Source organism: Canis aureus, chromosome 17 (assembly GCF_053574225.1).
Source record: "Canis aureus isolate CA01 chromosome 17, VMU_Caureus_v.1.0, whole genome shotgun sequence".
Taxonomy (NCBI): domain Eukaryota; kingdom Metazoa; phylum Chordata; class Mammalia; order Carnivora; family Canidae; genus Canis; species Canis aureus.
In genome coordinates this window covers 53,779,326-53,801,183 of record NC_135627.1, presented here as the reverse complement: position 1 = coordinate 53,801,183, position 21,858 = coordinate 53,779,326, and the positions used below count along the sequence as shown (strand labels likewise).

Here is a 21,858-nt window from a genome sequence, read left to right as displayed (position 1 = left end):
CCATAAAAGATTTTATCTAGAAATTGAGATGCCCGGGTAGGGTTGCCAGCAGTGAAAGCCCTTAACCTTAGCTTTATATTTTAAACACAGGCAGATTGAGGTTAAAATGAAATACACAATTTTATTGGAATACAGGAGCAAGAAAGAGACATTGGTCTGTACAAAGCTCTAAACTGAAATTTGATTTTCAGCTAAGGTGCTTTGGGGGAATACACATAAAAAAAGCTTTCAAATAAAACTGAAATATGCTTTTGAGTGACAGCTCAGGATAGGAGACCCCCTAGCTGCATCGAGAAGGCCTTACTATTACAAGCCAAATTTAAATATGAAAACAGACCATTTCATTAATTAGGGCAGAATTCAGGGTCCTGGGGATATCAGAAAATTTTTAACCAAGATGATCACTGAAAAGCTTAGGAAAGTTCCCAAATCATCCATATCTGCAGCAATAAACAAAACAAGTTCTGCAGTCTTCTAAAACAAAGCTAGAGAAACAAGAAGGGTGAGAGGGTAATTCATCAACATTTGGAAGATAACAAAAGCTAGATGCTACCGACTGAATGTTAGTGCCCCTCACCCCCAAATTCCTATGTTGAAATCCTAACCCCCAATTTGAAGGTAAGGCCTTTGGAAGGTGATCAGGTCATGAAAGTAAAGCCTTCATGAATGGGATTAATGTCTTCTACCTCATGAGGTTATAGCAAGAAGACAGCCACCTATGAACCAAAGAAGTGAGTTCTCATCAGACATAATATCTGTCAACACCTTAGTCTTAGCCTTTCCAGCCTCCAGAACTATGAAAAATAAATTCTTTTTTCTTAAGATTTTATTTATTCATTCATGAGAGACACACAGAGAGAGAGAGAGAGAGGCAGAGACACAGGCAGAGGGAGAAGCAGGCTCCACGCAGGGAGCCCGATGTGGGACTCAATCCCAGGACCCTGGGATTACACCCTGAGCCAAAGCCAGACACTCAAACATTGAGCCACTCAGGCATCCCAAGAAATAAATTCTTGTTCAAGCCACTCAGTCTCTGGTATTTTTGTTATAGCAACCCAAATAGACTAAGGCATCAGATATGAGAAACTGGTTAAAGATTAATTCAAAAATGTGAAATATAACATCCCATATGGAGATGCTGTACAATCAGTTCCTCACTGAAGGTCCCTCCACAAATGACCTATTCAATAAATAATGGGGGGAAATTGGTTCTTATGAGAGCTTTCAAGAAGAGAATTCCCTAATAATACTCAGATGCTTTTATTTTTTTTATACTTTTGCATTTTTCCTTTGAGTACCCCATAAGATGCTTTTAAAACAAAAATTTTAACTAACATAATCTTGTTGGATACATTCCCTTCATAACAAAAGACTTACAAAAATCCATCAAACTACTGAAAAGACAATGAGGGCCAGGAAGCAGACTGCTCCCTGGAACATCATGAAGATGCTCAGTTATCACCTCTCCAACAACCTCCTACGTGGATTCCTCCAAGTGTCTTAATTCCTTAGTGTGAGGCATAGGAACTAAATCTTTAAACTGTAAAGAATCTCTAGCTTGTTAAAGACATTGTGCTAAGGAAACAGTTTAGGTAATCTACTAGATTAAAGATGAGCTTTAGGCTTATTTTTTTTTTTGCAACTCTTTCTTGATTATAAAAATAGTACATACTCAATATTAAAAACCTTTGAAAATGCAAAAAAGTATAGAGAAAAAATAAACAATCCTTCACATATAATGTACATGATGTCTACAGCTAACAATGCTATATATTTGAAAGTTAAGAGTTGATCCTAAGAATTATCATAAGGAAAAAACACGTTTTTTCCTTATTTGTATGTACATGAGATTATGGATCTTAACTATATTTACTGTGGTAACCAATTCACAATATATAAAAGTCATTATGCTGTAACACCTTAAACTTACACAGTTCTGTATGTCAATTATATCTCAAAAATGGAAGAAAATCGGTTAAAAAAAAAAAAAACCTTAATCTTCCCATTCAGAGTTAAATACATTCAAAACTGCTTTTCATTTCTCTAGCATTTTATCTCTGAAGACATGCCTTCTTTCATTTTCATATATTTTTAAAAGATTTATTTATTTGACAGAGAAAGCACAGCCAGGGGGAGTAGCAGAAGGAGAGGGAGAAGCAGGCTGTCCACTTTGGGAGCCTGATGCAGGGCTTGATCCCAGGCCCCTGGGATCTTGATGTGAGCTGAAGGCAGACAATAAACCGACTGAGCCACCCAGGTGTCCCAAAGACACACCTTTTTTTAAATTAAAATCATGTCATTTGAAAATAAAATATCCTGTTTTCTCTTTTATTTGCATTTTATTTTCCCATATCAGTAAATACTTTTCAAAACATGATTTTGAATCATCACATATTATTTTATCTTATAGATGTACCATAATTTAATTATTGTCCTTATCACTGAATCGTTAGTTTACAATCAATTTTCTCTATTAAATGTTGTACTGAACATCCTTATATACAAATCTCTTTTCTACATCTCTAATAATTTCTTTCTGATTTATTCACAAAATTGAAATTGCTGGGTCAAAGAGTATAATTTGTTTAAGGCCATGGATTAACTGACACACTACTTTTTCACACTACTTTTTAGAAAGATGTACTAAATTATACTCTACTCAATCATGTGTAGGAATACTTGCTTCACCAGATGCTTAAAAGAACAGATTCTTAACAAATTTGTGGGTAAGCTTCTGCTTCCACAATTAGCTGACTAGACTATAAAACCTCCTACCTGAGAATAACCAGTAAATATATTAAAAGAAATATTCTTAAAGACATGAGACTTAGGGTACCTGGGTCGCTCAGTTAGTTGAGCGTCCAGCTCTTGATTTCAGCTCAGGTTGTGATCTCTGGGTTCTGGGATCGAGTCTCACATCAGGCTCCACAGGGAGTCTGCTTGTCTCCCTCTGCCCCTCCTCTTCCCTGCCCTCTCTGTCTCTCTCACTGTTGCAAATAAATAAATCTTTAAGGAAAAAAAAAAAAAAGACATATGAGACCTATCAAGAAAAATGAAACTTGCAAGGAAAAAGATATGGAAGAGGAGAATAATTTTAAAAACGTAAATTTAGGGTCACACTCAGAGTTATGGCTATTACTGACATTGAAAATGAAAGTGTCTGAGAAACAGCTCAGAGCCTGACAGAGTAGAGCTTCAGCAGTCTCAAGCTGAGGGGTCAAACTTGGAAATAGCTAAGGAGGCTGGACTCCAGTAAACACCCTAGGCTTTCAGGATTGGAAACCTAAAAGGCCCAAGGTTTAAGGGTGAACCAGAAATAGACTACACCTCACAAACACTTAAATCCAGCTTGATTGGATTAAGGTGATCAGTTCCCTAGCCTAAATGCCTTACAGAAGCAAAATAAATCCTCTCTGGAAGAAGACCACATAATCCAGAGTCACAAATCACCTCCACCATTTTTCATACAAAATGTCTGACGCTTAATAAAAATATTACTAAGTATGTAAAACTAGAGAGGAAAACATGAGGAACAAACCATTAAAGCAGATCAACAACAAAACAATCCAGAAATTATAGATGTCATAGACTGATATGTTCATGAAACAAGATAAAAGTTAAAACTAGAAAATATTAAAAAGGAATTAAATTAATATCCTAGACTGAAAATATAATTAGTGAAATTTGAAACTCAATAAACAAACAACCTAAAAAAAAACCAAACATCTACTAACAGATGCATGATAAAATGTGGTACATTGGCACAACGTATTACTCACAAATAAAAAGGAATAAAGTGGAATATGGATGAATCTTGAAAACACTGTGCTAAGTGAAATAAGACAGCCACAAAAGACCACATATTGTATGAAAAGTCCAGAACAGGCAACTTTAGAGACAGAAGGTAGACTAGTGGTTGCCTGGGGGTAGGCAAGATGGGAGATTGTGAGAGGATAGCTAAGGAACACAGGGTTTCTTTAGGGGTTATGTAAGTGACCTAAAAATAACTGCAGTATTATTTATGAATCTCAGAGCATGTACTAGAGAAGCAGGGATCATTGGGAGACTTTTCCAAAAACAAAAAAGATGTTAGGCCCCATCTCCTTCCCCCACCTCCCAACCTATATACCTAGACAACAGCAGCACCCAGCACAGCACTGACACCCTCCACCTGAGGCACACCCTGCGCCTGACTTCTTTGCCGACACGGCTCCTCCAGCTAGGCCTCAGCTCTAGGTCTCCTCTGACAAAACACTCAACAAATCTTTTTTATTTTTCTTTTTTTTTTTTTTTAAGATTTATTTATTAATTCATGAGAGAGAGAGGGAGAAGCAGGCTCCTTGCAGGAGCCAGATGCAGGACTCGACCCCGGATCTGGGAATCATGACCTGAACTGAGGGCAGATGCCCAACTGCTGAGCCACCCAGGTGTCCCAAGACTCAGCAAATCTTGTCAACGCAGTATGCCCCACCCCAGAGCTCCTCTGTGGATCTACCCACTCCAGCCTTGAAGCAGCAATTTTCTAAAGCAGCTCAGAGTCCCCTCTCACAGAAGACCTGCACAAACCTTGCAAATACTGTAGGCCCCAGCATCCACCTACAGACCTGCCCCCTCCAAAATGGCCATGGCCAGAGCCCATCCAAAGTGGCACCACAAGCCTGATACTGTGTAAGCAGCCCTTACAGGGACCAGCACCGCTCCAAAATGACTCCTGGCCCAGGGAGAGAAAAAGATAACCACATACACACCAGTCCAACAGTAGACCCAATAGTAGGCTGAGGGCAGACACCTGGTAAGACTGAGACCCCACCCACCAACGAAAGTTTCTAAAGGGACAACAAAGGGAAAGTGCCCTGAAGTTCTAACTAGGGCATCTCTAGCAAATGCTTGGTCTGACTCAACTAAGGCTCAAAGCAGAGACACTTTCTTAATTGGCAACTAAGTGGTCAATTCTTAGTTTTAGCTCAGGTCCTGGGATCAGACCCCATGTCAGGCTCTGTGCTCAGTCCAGACTCTGCTTGTCCCTCTCCCTCTCTCCTCCCCCCACTTGTGCTTGCATGTTCTCTCACCTGCACACTCTCTCTAATAAATAAATATTTTTTAATAAATAAAATTTATTTTAAAATTTTAGTCGGCAGCCCCAGACTGGCCTACTAACAACAACCAAGAACAAACCCTGCATGCAACATGCAAAGAGAGCCATTACAGATGACTAAAGACAGAACATGGGCTTAGCCACAATAGTAAGATCAGATAACACGTCCAGGAGACACTCTTGATGAACAGGGAGTGAACAGGGAACCTGGCACTCCCGAGCACTACAGGGCCTCTTTTTCATAAGGCCACAACTTTCAGGGATGCTGGGTGGCTCAGTGGTTAAGTGTCTGCCTTCAGCTCAGGGCGTGATCCCAGGGTCCTAGGATCGAGTCCTGCATCAGGCTTCCCACTGGAAGCCTGCTTCTCCCTCTACTTGTGTCTCTGCCTTTCTCAGTGTCTCTCATGAATAAATAAATAAAAATCTTAAAAAAAAAAAAAAAGGTCACTACCTTCAAGAGCCAGAGACCTAACTGACTTTCCTAATGAGCAGAAGCAGGAACAGAAAGTTAGACAAAATGAGAAGACTGAGGAATATGTCCCAAATAAAAGAACAGGATGAAATGACACCAATAGTCATAACAAAACAGATAGGTAATATGCCCATAGGGAATTTAAAGTAATGGTCATAAAAAAAAAAATAAAGTAATGGTCATAAAGATACTCATTGGACTTGAGAAAAGAGTGAAAGACCTCAGTGAGATTCTTACCAAAGAAAGAGAAAATATGATAGTCAATCAGAGATGAAGAACTCAGTAACTGAAATTAAAAAATACACTAGGGGGAATCCCTGGGTGGCTCAGCAGTTTAGTGCCTGCCTTTGGCCCAGGGTGTGATCCTAGAGACCCGGGATCGAGTCCCACATTGGGCTCCCTGCATGGAGCCTGCTTCTCCCTCTGCCTGTGTCTCTGCTAATCTCTCTCTCACTCTCTCTCGGTCTCTCATGAATAAATAAATAAAATCTTTAAAAAAATACACTAATGCAAAAATGGATTGATGAATGGATTTTAAAAATGTTGTATATAATGGAATATTATTCAGCCATACGACAGAATGAAATTGTGCAAGTTGCAACAACATGAACAGAGCTAGAAAGTATGCTAAGTGAAATAAACCAGAGAAAGACAAATACCATATGATCTCACTCATAAATGGAATTTAGAAACAAATAAAACAAATGAATAAAGAAAGAAATAGTGAGAAAGGGAAACCACAAAACAGACTCTTAACTATAGAGAACAAACTGATAGCTACCAGAGGGGAGGTGGGTGGGGAAATAGAAGAAATAGGGGGAATACTTTTTATTAAAGTAAATTAATTTAAAAAGGGTACACTTTAAAAGATTAAAGAGTACACTTACCATGGTGAGAAATACAATAAAACAAAAAAAAAGGTAGAATAAGATGTATTGACTAAACAAAAAGGGGTAAGAACATGGAAAATACAGAAATACACAGAAAGATATCTAAAGAATTATATGGAATTGATGAAAAGTCTACCACACCTATAACTGGAATTTCAGAGCAAAATAGAGCAAAAGTAATAACATGAGGAAATAATGATCTTGAACGCCCAAAATTGAAAACTCATCACCATGAATGTTGATTCAAAACAAAGACAAATATTATGCCACAAATTTGAAGGGATTTGGGACAGGTCCAACAAGAATGTGCCACTTTGGCAAGCATATTATTTTAAGCTGAAGGCAACTGAAATCCTGTGGGCTCAAGAGAAACTTCCGCCTCTCCCTTAACTACATAGAAGAATCTAAAGTAAAAGGTCTTTAGAGAATAAGGGTAATCACAAAGATAAATTTTATCTGAGTGACCCATCTGTACGGCAGGGCAAACAGCTAATTGCCAAACATCTGCTCCTCTTATCAATAAAGTGAATTATATTTCTTTCCTCTGAAGTCTCAGGCCCCTATTCCCTTCTTTTTAGAGTTCAGAATGATATATATGCCTCATTTTGCCTGACTCTCTTTGGAATTTCCATGTTTGTGTGGATTCCCCACAGGTATACTACTAAACTCGGTTTTTCTCTTATCTGTCTCTGTCAATTTGATTCTTAGTCCAGCTAGAAGGGCCATTGAGGGGACAGCGTTCTTGATCCCCAACACATTCAAGAAGTTCTATTAACCACAAGAAAGATACATGGAAGGAAGTCCTACATAGATATACCACACTAAAACTTCTGAAACTAAAATCAAAGAGGAAATTATAAAAGCAGAAACAGAAATTCTCCTTATAAATGAAAACAGCAGATTCACTCTACAGGAAATACCAAAAAGTATTCTTTAGGCTCAATGAAGTCAAGGGATGCCAAAAGTTAAACAACCAAGAAAACTAGCGAATATATCAGTAAATGTAAAAGAATATTGATTCTATGGAATAATATCTTTTAGGATTTCAAATTTATAAAGAATTAAAATACATGACAACAATATCATGTAAGCTAGTAGAGAGGATAAGTGGATTCAAAGTATGTTAAAGCCCTTATATTATCTGAGGGGGATATAAAGGCATTAAGTTTCTTTTACTTTTTAATATGTCAAGAATTTAAGACAATCACTAAATGAATAGAATATATAAATATTAAGGAAATTTTGAATTATCAGAAACAATTCAAAGGAATCAGTAAAGGTTAGAAAAAGAAACATACCAAGTAAGAAAACAGCTTTCACTAAGATGTACCAGTAACTACATTACATCTATACTGAACCTCAATTAAAATACAAAGATTTGTAAAATACATAAATCAAATGCAGCAATATACTGCTTATAAAAAGCAGTTATTAACTATAAGACCATTTAAATATTGAAAGAATAGAAAAGTCAGACCATTTGAAGTCTAAACAAAGGAACCTGCTGTAGCTTATTGCCCATCAGACAGGTGAGCAATGAGGCAAGAGGCATCACCAGAAACAAACAAGGATGTTTCCTTTTTTTTTTTTTTCTTAAGATTTTATTTATTCATGAGAGACACAGAGAGAGAGGCATAGACCTAGGCAGAGGGAGAAGCAGGCTCCATGCAGGGAGCCCGATGCGGGACTTGATCCTCCAATCCAAGATCACGCCCTGAGCTGAAGACAGACACTCAACCACTGAGCTACCCAGGCATCCCAACAAGGATGTTTCTAAGATTCACTGGGAATCTTAGAAACAATATATACAATCCTAAAACTGTATGTACCTAATCTACATTTGTATGCAAATTATATGTAAAGCAATAAAGACAGAAGTAAAAGGACATGTAAAAAAACCTCATAGTTATAGAGGTGACTGGCTGGCTCAGTCAGTAGAGCATGTGACTCTTGATCTCAGGGTTGTGAGTTCAAGCACCAAAGTGGATGTAGAGATTACTAAAAAATAATCTTTTAAAAAAATTTAGTCATAATGAGACTGCAACACACCTCTCCCAATAACTGAAGAACAAGCAGACAATAAATCAGTAAGAATAGAGATATAAACAAAAGGATTACAAGATTTGGCCCAATTGACAGAATGAACATTTTTTTCAAGTATACACATATTATTTACCAAAACTAATGATATGCTAGGCCATAGAAAGGATCTCAAAACTTCAAAGAAATAAAACCATACAAACTACGTTGCCAGACCACTGGGAAATTAATCTAGATATGATTAACAAAAATAACTGGAAAATATGTTTGGAAATTAGGAAATCCAATTCTAAATAACCCATTGATCAAATAAGAAATTACAATAGAAATTAGAAAATATTTTGAACTAAATGGTATTGGAAACATATCAAAGTTTCTGAATTGCAGTTAAAGCTTGTGTAGAGGGAAATTTGTCCTTTAATAGTAAAGAAAGACCGACAATTTATGTGAGCAAACACTCAGGAAATTATATATATATATATATATATACATATATATATATATATATATATATATATTAAAAAAGCAAATGAATAATAAAAGAAAATAAATTATTGAAATAAACATCCACACAAAGGAGAAACAAAGACAAAGTTTCTTTCACTAAACTAATAGCGTAGCTCAGGAGTAAGAAAACCTTTTCTGTGAAGAGCCAGATGATTCTTTTCTTAGTCTTTGCAAGTCTTATGATCTTTGCTCAACTTTTTATCTGGCGTTGTGGTGTGAAAGCAGCCAAAGATAATATATGAATTGGTGTGGTTGTGTCACAATAAAACTTTATGAACAAAAACAGGCACAAGACTAGATTTGCCCCCCACAACTGTAGATGAGCCCAGAGGAAGAGTACAGGGTGTGTGTGTGTGTGTGTGTGTGTGTGTGTGTGTGAGAGAGAGAGAGAGAGAGAGAGAAACACAAACAAGAATTAGAAATTAAAAAGGAGACCTCATTACAGGTCCTACATTAGAAAAATTGTAACAGGAGTAACAGCTTACTATGAATAAGTTTGGGCTAATTAATTTAAAATTTTAGATGAAATGGACCCTAAGGGAAGCTCAACTTTCTAAAACCAAATACGAACTACAAATAGTTCCTTATCTATTAAAGGAATAAATCCATAATTAAAGGCCCTCCTTCAATGAAAATCCTAGATCCAGAAGAACTCACCAGCCACTACCATCAAATATTTAAGAAATAAATTCTAACAAATTCCGTAGAGCATTTAAGAATACCTTCCAACTCATTTCACGAGGAAAGCTTAACACGGACACCAAAACTTGCCAAGGATGTTACAATAAAGGAAAATTAGAGGGCCATCTCTCACATTTACATAAAAGCAAAAACGTGGGGATCCCGGGGTGGCTCCGCGGTTCAGCGTCTGCCTTCAGCCCAGGGCCTGATCCTGGAGACCCGGGATCCAGTCCCATGTCGGGCTCCCTGCATGGAGCCTGCTTCTCCCTCTGCCTGTGTCTCTGCCTCTCTCTCATTCTGTCTCAAATAAATAATCTTTAAAAAAAAAAAAAAGATTAAAAGCAAAAGCTTACACAAAATTTTAGCAAATCAAATCCAGCAATATACTGAAAAGATGACACAGCATGAACAATTTACGTCTAAGCGCGAAAATAATGTTTTAACGTTCGAGGAAAAAAAATCGATGTTTTAATAAAGAACGTAAAATAACCAATTGGAATAAAAACCACCTTGCTCCCAGGTGCAGGATCAGCAGCTCAGCTACTTCCAGGCAAAGGGCTCCTGGCTGAAGGAACTAAAGGACTTAACAAGCAGCTTTGATTAACAAGCTCATCATGAGGCCACAGGAGCAAGAGTCTCCATGAAAACAGGTCCTCTTCCCCATGGTCAAAGCTGGATCCATCAGGCACACCTGAGACGCGCTCACAGCCAATCATCTACCCTCCCAGGCTGCTCTTCCTGACATTTCCCGTGGCTGTTTGTTACTTGCAGGCTTGCAGTCTTCCAAGCAACCCCCCCCCCCCTTTAGACTGTCCACATTTTGGGACTTGCTAGCTAACAGGAGGGGAATATTATCAGACAATAATTCTGCTTTCCATCCAATATCCCGGTTCTCACTGGACACCTGCGGTTGGAGGTTACTTGGATAAGGGGGTATCATACCTGTGCTTTTACCATTACGGTCCTGAAAATGTGTGGAAGTAACTGTGCAGAAGGGCACAGAAGCGTCCCCTCATCTTCTAGCCCTAAAATCAGTATCTTTCTTATTCTTTCTACATGACCTTTTTTTTGTACGCTGAAGAATATTTTGATTACATTAATTATAACCATGTATATGCAATATATAATATATAATAATATATATAACAAAGTAGCTGCTCATTTTGCTACTTTTTTTAAAAAGTATTCAAGGGCAGCCCGGGTGGCTCAGCGGTTTAGCATCTGCCTTTGACCCAGGGTGTGACCCTAGAGACTCAGGATCGAGTCCCACGTCGGGCTCCCTGCATGAAGCCTGCTCCTCCCTCCGCCTGTGTCTCTGCCCCCCTCTCTCTCTCTCTCTCTCTCTCTCTCTCTCTGTGTGTTTCTCATGAAAAAATAAATAAAATCTTAAAAAAAAAAAAAAAAGAAAGTGACACTTTGGAGGACAGAGGGTGCTCCGAATTTAGGGTACGCTGGGCAAGGCCTCTGAATCATACCATAAATTTTCCAATGTTACACCTAAGACACGAGCTACTGTCACCAAAAATAAAAAAATAAAAATAAGAAAAAAAACACAAAAATACATGTGTAGGACTTACTGTACTCCGTACTCAAGCCATTTGCTAGTTTTCAAGGTCCTGCTACTCTCACTCTGAAAAGTGATGTGCCCTGGCAGCAGCGTATCAGTTCATCCGCATAATCTAAGAAAAAAAAAAAGAAAGAAAGAAAGAAAAAAAAATCCGAGTAGGGAGAACTCCCAGAAAAGGCAGCCGCGGCTGCCAGGGCGGAAGTACTCACCTCGCAGCCAGAAGCCGGAAGTCTCCCCGCGCGAGGAGGGCACTAAGCACCCGGAAGCAGAAGACCCTGGAGGCTCCTTTAGCAGAGCTGCGGCAGCGCCGCGAGCCGGAGGCGGGGGGGGGGGGGGGGGGGGGGGGAGCCAATGCGCGAGAGAATCTGCTTCCGGTGTCACCGGAAGGAAGAGGCCTCCCTCCGGAGGGAGACTCCGAGCTAGGCCTGCAGTGCACGCGCGCGTTGCCTGAGCTGAGCATGCGCGAGGTCCAGTCCTGCAACCGCTGATGTGGGCTGGGCTACCTGCCGGTTGGGTTCCTGGGAATTGGCCTGGCGGGTCCAGGCTGATGGAGGGCTGCGCAGGGAGGCCTTCTCGGCCCCTGCGTCACCTTGGCCTCCAGGTGCGTGCCCTGTGCGCAGGCCCTTACGCCGACCCCGCCCCAGGCCGGGTCATTTCTAGCACCTGCCGACCGAGTGTTCACTTGCCATCTGGTTGATGAGCCACAGGTGCCCGCCAGGGTGCCACCCGCCCACATCAGCCAGCGCCCGGCACCTCCGGGTCTACCTCCTAGCCCACCAGCTGGCCCGGCTATGTCGGAGTCTCATCCTCCGTGCGGTTGCTGAGCTCCCAGGAGCAGGCGTCAGCACCGGTAGTAAATTTCTGGATTCTGGGCCTGCACCTGTTGCTAGATGTCAAGCCTCAGGTGGATGGAAGTGGCCATCTGTTGGTTGCCTCGTGCCCTACCCAGCCCTTCGTGGCATGTTGGATTGGAGGGATGCAAAAAAGCTGGAAACTCCTGGAAGACCTAATCCGGGAAGGGAAGCAGGCACATAGGAAGTGGTGGCTCTTCCCCATTTATATAATTTGTAAACTGGGTGATGACCTCCCCAAGAATCATAAACATCCTATAATCCTTTTTGTTTGTTTGTTTTTGTTTAATGGCCTGCAATCCTTAATTAGTAACCCAAGACTTGGGCTTTAACAGTTCAGGATGTTGTGAGGGCCTCATGGACTGGGCTGCTGAAATCAAACAGGTGCAGTACTGAGGTCTGACCTGAGAAAGCTATGAATTACCTCATTTTATCTCAAACATACATTTATTTTCATTCTTCAGTAATGTAGAGAAGAACTTGGGATTCTACAATATCTATAAATACACGAACTCCCTTTTTATGGAGCTTTTTTACTGCAATTTATTGGATGGCTTATTAACCTGTTAGGATATGGTTTCTGAGTATCTTCTTATTTTTAACACTTGGAGGGTCTCTTGAGTGTGAGACCTGTAAAGCAAATGAAATCTTTTTTGTCTGTTTTAAGCTGTCATGTCATATACTCATCTTGCTCTATTTCCACCTCCCCCAATAAAAAAAAAAAAAAATCTGTAAAGTGTCCATTTCATGCCTGGAGTTGAGGTGTAATAAACCGAATCACCAAACTGATCATAGATAGATACACTTAAGGGCGGCTTATTATTTAGTAATGTATCATTTGCATCTGATTTGAAATGATAGCCTATATCCTACATTAATAATGTTTTAATATATAAATTGTCTTAATTATCTGGGAAGCGGTCTTTGCATTAAACATTTTGAATTTATAGCAACGTGAGATCTTTATAGTTTAGCAAGATAAAGGAAACCACCTTTATAGTCTGTCAGTTTCCCTTGCAAACTGCTGATATTTTCTTCAAGATAACTTCAGGGTCCACCTTGTGTTGTACACATAAAACATTTTCTGAACTACATATAATATTTTCTATGGTTTGGTTTAGAATCTTAAAAGTTCAAGTTCCAACCTTCTCTCCCTGCCCTTTAACATACCTTTTTCATTTTGATATAATCTATTCTAGCATTTTAGAACAGTGTAAAATGTAAATGCTTTTATGTTGCTTACTTACTAAGCAGCATTTTCATGAAATTGTCAGTAGTCTGCCAAAAATGCAATATGTACAAAAAATTAGCAGTAGAGAGGGGGAGGAGCAAGATGGCGGAAGAGTAGGGTCTCCAAATCACCTGTCTCCACCAAACTACCTAGAAAACCTTCAAATTATCCTGAAAATCTATGAATTCGGCCTGAGATTTAAAGAGAGACCAGCTGGAATGCTACAGTGAGAAGAGTTCGCGCATCTATCAAGGTAGGAAGACGGGGAAAAAGAAATAAAAAAACAAAAGGCCTCCAAGGGGGAGGGGCCCCGCGAGGAGCCGGGCTGAGGCCGGGGCGAGTGTCCCCAGGACAGGAGAGCCCCGTCCCGGAGGAGCAGGAGCTGCACCGACCTTCCCGGGCGGAAAGGGGCTCGCGGGGAGTTGGAGCAGGACCCAGGAGGGCGGGGATGCCCTCGGGCTCCCGGGGACACTAACAGGCACCTGCGCCCCGGGAGAGTGCGCCGAGCTCCCTAAGGGCTGCAGCGCGCACGGCGGGACCCGGAGCAGCCAGGAGGGGCTCGGGCGGCGGCTCCGCGGAGGGGGCTGCGGGGCGGGAGCAGCTCGGAGGGGCTCGGGCAGAGGAAGAGGCTCCGTGCGGAGGGGCCTGCGTGGTTCCAGGAGCAGCTCGGAGGGGCTCGGGCGGCAGCTCCGCGGAGGGGGCTGCGCGGCCTGGGAGCGCGAATCCACCAGCGCAGGCCCCGGAGCACAGGGCGCCGGGACACAGCCCAGGATCCGGCCTCCCCCGGGACAGGCAGAGGCCGGGAGGGCCCAGGACAGCGAGGACGCTCCTGCCCCGAGCTGAGATCAGCGCCCCGCCCCGGAGCCTCCAGGCCCTGCAGACGGAGTTCCTGCCGGAGCTGAATCCAGGTTTCCAGAGCTGCCCCGCCACTGGGGCTGTTCCTCCTGCGGCCTCACGGGGTAAACAACCCCCACCGAGCCCTGCACCAGGCAGGGGCACAGCAGCTCCCCCAACTGCTAACACCTGAAAATCAGCACAACAGGCCCCTCCCCCAGAAGACCAGCTGGACGGACAAGTTCCAAGGGAAGTCAAGGGACTTAAAGTACACAGAATCAGAAGATACTCCCCGGTGGTTCTTTTTTTGTTTGTTTGTTTTTGTTTTTGTTTTGTTTTGCTTTTTGATTTGTTTCCTTCCCCCACCCCCTTTTTTTCTCCTTTCTTTTTCTGTCTCTTTTTCTTCTTTTTTTTTTTTTTTCGTTTTTTTTTCTTTTTCTTCCCTTTTTTTTTCTCTTTCTCTTTTCTTTCCTTCTTTCTCTCCTCTCTTTTTCTCTTTTTCCCAATACAACTTGCTTTTGGCCACTCTGCACTGAGCAAAATGACTAGAAGGAAAACCTCACCTCAAAAGAAAGAATCAGAAACAGTCCTCTCTCCCACAGAGTTACAAAATCTGGATTACAATTCAATGTCAGAAAGCCAATTCAGAAGCACTATTATACAGCTACTGGTGGCTCTAGAAAAAAGTATAAAGGACTCAAGAGACTTCATGACTGCAGAATTTAGAGCTAATCAGGCAGAAATTAAAAATCAATTGAATGAGATGCAATCCAAACTAGAAGTCCTAACGACGAGGGTTAACGAGGTGGAAGAACGAGTGAGTGACCTAGAAGACAAGTTGATAGCAAAGAGGGAAACTGAGGAAAAAAGAGACAAACAATTAAAAGACCATGAAGATAGATTAAGGGAAATAAACGACAGCCTGAGGAAGAAAAACCTACGTTTAATTGGGGTTCCCGAGGGCGCCGAAAGGGACAGAGGGCCAGAATATGTATTTGAACAAATTCTAGCTGAAAACTTTCCTAATCTGGGAAGGGAAACAGGCATTCAGATCCAGGAAATAGAGAGATCCCCCCCTAAAATCAATAAAAACCGTTCAACACCTCGACATTTAATTGTGAAGCTTGCAAATTCCAAAGATAAGGAGAAGATCCTTAAAGCAGCAAGAGACAAGAAATCCCTGACTTTTATGGGGAGGAGTATTAGGGTAACAGCAGACCTCTCCACAGAGACCTGGCAGGCCAGAAAGGGCTGGCAGGATATATTCAGGGTCCTAAATGAGAAGAACATGCAACCAAGAATACTTTATCCAGCAAGGCTCTCATTCAAAATGGAAGGAGAGATAAAGAGCTTCCAAGACAGGCAGCAACTAAAAGAATATGTGACCTCCAAACCAGCTCTGCAAGAAATTTTAAGGGGGCCTCTTAAAATTCCCCTTTAAGAAGAAGTTCAGTGGAACAGTCCACAAAAACAAAGACTGAATAGATATCATGATGACACTAAACTCATATCTCTCAATAGTAACTCTGAATGTGAACGGGCTTAATGACCCCATCAAAAGGCGCAGGGTTTCAGACTGGATAAAAAAGCAGGACCCATCTATTTGCTGTCTACAAGAGACTCATTTTAGACAGAAGGACACCTACAGCCTGAAAATAAAAGGTTGGAGAACCATTTACCATTCGAATGGTCCTCAAAAGAAAGCAGGGGTAGCCATCCTTATATCAGATAAACTAAAATTTACCCCAAAGACTGTAGTGAGAGATGAAGAGGGACACTATATCATACTTAAAGGATCTATTCAACAAGAGGACTTAACAATCCTCAATATATATGCTCCGAATGTGGGAGCTGCCAAATATATAAATCAATTATTAACCAAAGTGAAGAAATACTTAGATAATAATACACTTATACTTGGTGACTTCAATCTAGCTCTTTCTATACTCGATAGGTCTTCTAAGCAAAACATCTCCAAAGAAACGAGAGCTTTAAATGATACACTGGACCAGATGGATTTCACAGATATCTACAGAACTTTACATCCAAACTCAACTGAATACACATTCTTCTCAAGCGCACATGGAACTTTCTCCAGAATAGACCACATATTGGGTCACAAATCGGGTCTGAACCGATACCAAAAGATTGGGATTGTCCCCTGCATATTCTCGGACCATAATGCCTTGAAATTAGAACTAAATCACAACAAGAAGTTTGGAAGGACCTCAAACACATGGAGGTTAAGGACCATCCTGCTAAAAGATAAAAGGGTCAACCAGGAAATTAAGGAAGAATTAAAAAGATTCATGGAAACTAATGAGAATGAAGATACAACCGTTCAAAATCTTTGGGATGCAGCAAAAGCAGTCCTAAGGGGGAAATACATCGCAATACAAGCATCCATTCAAAAACTGGAAAGAACTCAAATACAAAAGCTAACCTTACACATAAAGGAGCTAGAGAAAAAACAGCAAATAGATCCTACACCCAAGAGAAGAAGGGAGTTAATAAAGATTCGAGCAGAACTCAACGAAATCGAGACCAGAAGAACTGTGGAACAGATCAACAGAACCAGGAGTTGGTTCTTTGAAAGAATTAATAAGATAGATAAACCATTAGCCAGCCTTATTAAAAAGAAGAGAGAGAAGACTCAAATTAATAAAATCATGAATGAGAAAGGAGAGATCACTACCAACACCAAGGAAATACAAACGATTTTAAAAACATATTATGAACAGCTATACGCCAATAAATTAGGCAATCTAGAAGAAATGGACGCATTCCTGGAAAGCCACAAACTACCAAAACTGGAACAGGAAGAAATAGAAAACCTGAACAGGCCAATAACCAGGGAGGAAATTGAAGCAGTCATCAAAAACCTCCCAAGACACAAGAGTCCAGGGCCAGATGGCTTCCCAGGAGAATTTTATCAAACGTTTAAAGAAGAAATCATACCTATTCTCCTAAAGCTGTTTGGAAAGATAGAAAGAGATGGAGTACTTCCAAATTCGTTCTATGAAGCCAGCATCACCTTAATTCCAAAGCCAGACAAAGACCCCGCCAAAAAGGAGAATTACAGACCAATATCCCTGATGAACATGGATGCAAAAATTCTCAACAAGATACTGGCCAATAGGATCCAACAGTACATTAAGAAAATTATTCACCATGACCAAGTAGGATTTATCCCTGGGACACAAGGCTGGTTCAACACCCGCAAAACAATCAATGTGATTCATCATATCAGCAAGAGAAAAACCAAGAACCATATGATCCTCTCATTGGATGCAGAGAAAGCATTTGACAAAATACAGCATCCATTCCTGATTAAAACTCTTCAGAGTGTAGGGATAGAGGGAACATTCCTCAACATCTTAAAAGCCATCTATGAAAAGCCCACAGCAAATATCATTCTCAATGGGGAAGCACTGGGAGCCTTTCCCCTAAGATCAGGAACAAGACAGGGATGTCCACTCTCACCACTGCTATTCAACATAGTACTGGAAGTCCTAGCCTCAGCAATCAGACAACAAAAAGACATTAAAGGCATTCAAATTGGCAAAGAAGAAGTCAAACTCTCTCTCTTCGCCGATGACATGATACTCTACATAGAAAACCCAAAAGTCTCCACCCCAAGATTGCTAGAACTCATACAGCAATTCGGTAGCGTGGCAGGATACAAAATCAATGCCCAGAAGTCAGTGGCATTTCTATACACTAACAATGAGACTGAAGAAAGAGAAATTAAGGAGTCAATCCCATTTACAATTGCACCCAAAAGCATAAGATACCTAGGAATAAACCTCACCAAAGATGTAAAGGATCTATACCCTCAAAACTATAGAACACTTCTGAAAGAAATTGAGGAAGACACAAAGAGATGGAAAAATATTCCATGCTCATGGATTGGCAGAATTAATATTGTGAAAATGTCAATGTTACCCAGGGCAATATACACGTTTAATGCAATCCCTATCAAAATACCATGGACTTTCTTCAGAGAGTTAGAACAAATTATTTTACGATTTGTGTGGAATCAGAAAAGACCCCGAGTAGCCAGGGGAATTTTAAAAAAGAAAACCATATCTGGGGGCATCACAATGCCAGATTTCAGGTTGTACTACAAAGCTGTGGTCATCAAGACAGTGTGGTACTGGCACAAAAACAGACACATAGATCAGTGGAACAGAATAGAGAATCCAGAAGTGGACCCTGAACTTTATGGGCAACTAATATTCGATAAAGGAGGAAAGACTATCCATTGGAAGAAAGACAGTCTCTTCAATAAATGGTGCTGGGAAAATTGGACATCCACATGCAGAAGAATGAAACTAGACCACTCTCTTTCACCATACACAAAGATAAACTCAAAATGGATGAAAGATCTAAATGTGAGACAAGATTCCATCAAAATCCTAGAGAAGAACACAGGCAACACCCTTTTTGAACTCGGCCATAGTAACTTCTTGCAAGATACATCCACAAAGGCAAAAGAAACAAAAGCAAAAATGAACTATTGGGACTTCATCAAGATAAGAAGCTTTTGCACAGCAAAGGATACAGTCAACAAAACTCAAAGACAACCTACAGAATGGGAGAAGATATTTGCAAATGACATATCAGATAAAGGGCTAGTTTCCAAGATCTATAAAGAACTTATTAAACTCAACACCAAAGAAACAAACAATCCAATCATGAAACGGGCAAAAGACATGAACAGAAATCTCACAGAGGAAGACATAGACATGGCCAACATGCATATGAGAAAATGCTCTGCATCACTTGCCATCAGGGAAATACAAATCAAAACTACAATGAGATCCCACCTCACACCAGTGAGAATGGGGAAAATTAACAAGGCAGGAAACCACAAATGTTGGAGAGGATGTGGAGAAAAGGGAACACTCTTACACTGTTGGTGGGAATGTGAACTGGTGCAGCCACTCTGGAAAACTGTGTGGAGGTTCCTCAAACAGTTAAAAATATACCTGCCCTACGACCCAGCAATTGCACTGTTGGGGATTTACCCCAAAGATACAAATGCAATGAAACGCCGGGACACCTGCACCCCGATGTTTCTAGCAGCAATGTCCACGATAGCCAAACTGTGGAAGGAGCCTCGGTGTCCAACGAAAGATGAATGGATAAAGAAGATGTGGTTTATGTATACAATGGAATATTACTCGGCTATTAGAAATGACAAATACCCACCATTTGCTTCAACGTGGATGGAACTGGAGGGTATTATGCTGAGTGAAGTAAGTCAGTCGGAGAAGGACAAACATTATATGTTCTCATTCATTTGGGGAATATAAATAATAGTGAAAGGGAAAATAAGGGAAGGGAGAAGAAATGTGTGGGAAATATCAGAAAGGGAGACAGAACGTAAAGACTGCTAACTCTGGGAAACGAACTAGGGGTGGTAGAAGGGGAGGAGGGCGGGGGGTGGGAGTGAATGGGTGACGGGCACTGGGTGTTATTCTGTATGTTAGTAAATTGAACACCAATAAAAAAAATAAATAAAATAAAATAAAATAAAATAAAATAAAATAAAATAAAATAAAATAAAATAAAAAAAAAAAAAAATTAGCAGTAGAAATTTGGTATGTCAGTATGCACCAAGAGCAAATTAAAAAATACATGCTTTGCCTTGTCAAAAGGGGCTACTCTCCCACTGATTGTTACACCCAGGCCCATTATTATAGATAGATAGATAGATAGATAGATAGATAGATAGATAGATAGATAGATAGATAATTTAAGAGAAAGCAGAAACCACAAATGTAAATGTAAAATCTCTGTATTTCTAGTAAACAAACTGTGTTTGTTGGGAGATGGGGGTGGCTTAAAACTACCATAGGCCAAACAAAACCACTACAGGCTATATTTTCTCTGCAGGTCACCAGTTTGCAACCTCTGGTATGGACTCTTAATTTATTATAAAAGACTAGTAGTTTAACAGTCAACTTCAAAATTAAGATATAATTTTTCAGTTGTGGAATTCATTGTAACTTTTTCCAGTTCTCTAAACAGGTATGCTTAAAGTATGATATACCCTTCTCTGTTATGAGATGTAACAGGCCTCATTGCTGTTTTCCTCAAGGGGTAATGGAAATAAATGTCTGAGACCTGGAGGGAAGAACAAAACAACAACAACAAAAATCAGTGTATTTTACCACATTAACAAAAAAAGACAAAATACGATCATCTCAACAGATGCAGAAATTTAACATTCTTTGATGGAAAAATTAAAGAAACCTTTTGTTAACAAAAAATAAAAGAGAATATCCTTTATCTGTTAATATAAGTACTAGGGATGTGATATACAACCTGATGACTCGAGCTAACACTGCTGTAGGATATGTGGAGAAGCTGCTAAGAGAGCAGATCCTAAGAGTTCTCAGCACGAGAATAATTTATATATAACAGGAGGCTTCCTGAATGGGAAAGGGTGAATGAACCTCACAGCCTTACTCTTCTCCCCTTAGGATCTGCCTTCCTTTGGGGCTCTTTCATTTGCATTACTGCCATCACCACCACGACATCAGGAGCTGCGGCCACCGCGAAAATATGCCCACCAAAAAGAGATTCGCTTTCCACCAACCCTAACAACACGGAAAAGATGCGATCACCAATTTAGTCAGATGAAATAGGACAGCTTGTTCCTTCCACAGTCAAAAGGGATTTGGTGATGACTCCCCCAGTTCACGAGTTCTCTCTGCTGTGGATTCTTGTCCCCTCCAGGCAGCAAGACAATATTGATCCCATATTGACTCTCTCTTGCAGGTGGTCCCACATCTGTTCTAAGCAGAAACACTCCAGGATATCTTGCCCCAAAGAGATATGAGAATTCTTCTGGATAAATCACCTCTTTTCCAAAAAATTAATACCTGAGAAGCCCTTCTCTTCTAGGGAGGCATGCCAATCCCGGTTTCAGAGGAAAGGTAGTCTCATCTCCATGGTCTTAACAGGACAATCATATGAGTACCGCATGTTCCACTTAGGGGGAGGTGGGATGATTCCAGGAAGATTCTTTGTTACGTGGAACTATCCTAATAACTAACATGACACGCACTAAACAACCCTTAGCCACTGCATCTAACAAAGATGACTCCCCAATTTGCATATGTCTCCTAGGATCCACCACTGAGAAGCACTGAGGGTTTATATGTAAACTTATCCAAACCCAACCCTTCAAAGAGGTGGATAAGTTTTTCCAGTTTTTTTTTCTTTGAGAAATAATTGATATATATCACTGCATACATTTAAGGTATATAGCATAATGGTTGGTTTACGTATCTTGTGCAATGGTTACCTCAGTAAGTTTTGTTAATATCTAGCATCTCGTATAGATACCATAAAAAGAAAAGATAAGAAAAGTGTTCTCGTGCTGGAACCCTTAGGATCTGCTCTCTTAGCAGCTTCTCCACATATCCTACCGCAGTGTTAGCTCGAGTCATCAGGTTGTATATCACATCCCTAGTACTTATTTGCCTTATAACTGAAAGTTTGTGCCTTTCAACCACCTACCTTGGATTCCCCCTCCCCAACCTCCTGCTACTGGTAAACACAAATCTGATCTCTTTTTCTACGAGTTTGTTAGGATTTGTTTCCAGAGTCCACATATAAGTGAGATCACACTGTATTGGAAAGACATGGATACTTTTGCCTTCAATACCATGCACTT

The 21,858-nt window shown here is 40.5% G+C and overlaps 1 long non-coding RNA gene across 15 annotated transcripts in view; it reads right to left on the bottom strand.

Moving 5' to 3' along the window:
* The window catches only part of LOC144288011 (uncharacterized), an 88,565-nt gene extending 76,982 nt beyond the window's left edge, over positions 1–11,583 (bottom strand). For 12 of the 15 annotated variants that reach the window (XR_013355946.1, XR_013355944.1, XR_013355941.1 and 9 more), the window contains exon 1: positions 11,263–11,452. This is a non-coding gene — a long non-coding RNA (uncharacterized LOC144288011). The other 3 variants (XR_013355939.1, XR_013355945.1, XR_013355933.1) reach the window with 1 other exon arrangement.
* Between the last annotated feature and the right edge of the window lie 10,275 nt (positions 11,584–21,858).